Here is a 2,375-nt window from a genome sequence, read left to right as displayed (position 1 = left end):
GGTTTAATTCTCTTGATCCTCGTTGTGTGCATAGTCCCCAGGATATGATTTATTACTTCTCTTCTAAATATTTCCCCGCTCATAAGAAACAAGCTGCTTTAAGGGAAATATATAACTTTGTGCAAATTGAAGAAGAGAGTCTCCCACAAGCTTGGAGGAGGCTTCTCCAATTACTTAATGCTTTGCATGATCATCCTCTTAAGAAAAATTAAATACTTGATATCTTTTATAATGGACTAACTGATGCTTCCAGAGACCACCTGGATAGTTGTGTTGGTTGTGTTTTCAGGGAAAGAACACCAGATGAAGCTGAAATTCTATTGAATAATATGTTGACTAATGAAAATAATTGGACACTTCCTGATCCAATCCCTAAACCAACTCCTAAGCCAACTCCGAAGAAGAGTGGTATTGTATTTCTCAGTCCTGAAGATATGAAAGAGGCAAAGAAATCTATGAAGGAAAAAGGTATTAAAGCCGAAGATGTTAAGAATTTACCTCCTATTGAAGAAATACATGGTTTTAATTTACCGCCTGTTGAAGAAATACATGGTTTTAATCCATCACCTATTGAAGAATTACATAGTCTTGATAACCCGACACAGGTAGTAAAGGTAAATTCTCTCTATAGATATGATAAAGCTGAAATCACATCTACTAAGTTTGCTAGCCCATGCTTGGATTAGTTTGATGACTTTATGGTTAAACAAGAAAACTTCAATGCTTATTTTGGTAGAGAATTAAAACGCAATGCTGATGTGCTTGAACACTTGGGTGATTATAGCCTAAGAGTGCTTAAATATTAGTAAATGCCTAGGTACCTTCAAGTAGAACAAGTACTTAAAGCTCAAATATTGCTTCAAGCATGAATAGTAAGAAAAATGAATAATTGTTAGAATGAAAAGGTGGTAAAATCGGAAACTTTTATTGAGAATGAGCAAGTTCTAAGAACTTTTCACTAGAGGTTCTTGTTGGAAATATGCCCTAGAGGCAATAATAAATTAGTTATTATTATATTTCATTGTTCATGATAATCGTTTATTATCCATGCTAGAATTGTATTGATAGGAAACTCAGATACATGTGTGGATACATAGACAACACCATGTCCCTAGTAAGCCTCTAGTTGACTAGCTCGTTGATCAATAGATGGTTACGGTTTCCTGACCATGGACATTGGATGTCGTTGATAACGGGATCACATCATTAGGAGAATGATGTGATGGACAAGACCCAATCCTAAGCCTAGCACAAGATCGTGTAGTTCGTATGCTAAAGCTTTTCTAATGTCAAGTATCATTTCCTTAGACCATGAGATTGTGCAACTCCCGGATACCGTAGGAGTGCTTTGGGTGTGCCAAACGTCACAACGTAACTGGGTGGCTATAAAGGTGCACTACGGGTATCTCCGAAAGTGTCTGTTGGGTTGGCACGAATCGAGACTGGGATTTGTCACTCCGTGTAACGGAGAGGTATCTCTGGGCCCACTCGGTAGGACATCATCATAATGTGCACAATGTGACCAAGGAGTTGATCACGGGATGATGTGTTACGGAACGAGTAAAGAGACTTGCCGGTAACAAGATTGAACAAGGTATCGGGATACCGACGATCGAATCTCGGGCAAGTATCATACTGATAGACAAAGGGAATTGTATACGGGATTGATTGAATCCTTGACATCGTGGTTCATCCGATGAGATCATCGTGGAGCATGTGGGAGCCAACATGGGTATCCAGATCCCGCTGTTGGTTATTGACCGGAGAGTTGTCTCGGCCATGTCTGCATGACTCCCGAACCCGTAGGGTCTACACACTTAAGGTTCGATGACGCTAGGGTTATAGGGAAAGTATGTATGCGGTTACCGAATGTTGTTCTAAGTCCCGGATGAGATCCCGGACGTCACGAGGAGTTCCGGAATGGTCCGAAGGTAAAGATTGATATATAGGAAGTATGGTTTTGGCCACCGGAAGTGTTCCGTGCATCACCGGTAGTGTACCGGGACCACCGGAGGGGTCCGGGGGTCCACCAGGTGGGGCCACCAGCCCCGGAGGCCTACATGGGCCAATAGTGGGAAGGGACCAGCCCCTAGGTGGGCTGGGGTGCCTCCCACCAAGGCCCAAGGCGCCTCCAAGAGGGGAGGGGGCAAACCCTAGGGCAGATGGGCCCTAAGGCCCACCCCAGGTGCGCCTCCCCCTCTCCCCCTTGTGGTCGCCACCCTAGATGGGATCTGGGGCTGCCGCACCCCTTGGGGTGGGAACCCTAGAGGGGGCGCAGCCCCCTCCCCTCCCCTATATATACTTGAGGTATGGGGGCTGCCCAACACACGATTGATCTCTCTCTTGGCGCAGCCCTACCTCTCTCCCTCCTCGTC

Source organism: Triticum aestivum, chromosome 6A (genome assembly GCF_018294505.1).
Source record: "Triticum aestivum cultivar Chinese Spring chromosome 6A, IWGSC CS RefSeq v2.1, whole genome shotgun sequence".
NCBI lineage: Eukaryota > Viridiplantae > Streptophyta > Magnoliopsida > Poales > Poaceae > Triticum > Triticum aestivum.
Note: the sequence above shows the minus strand (reverse complement) of the source record.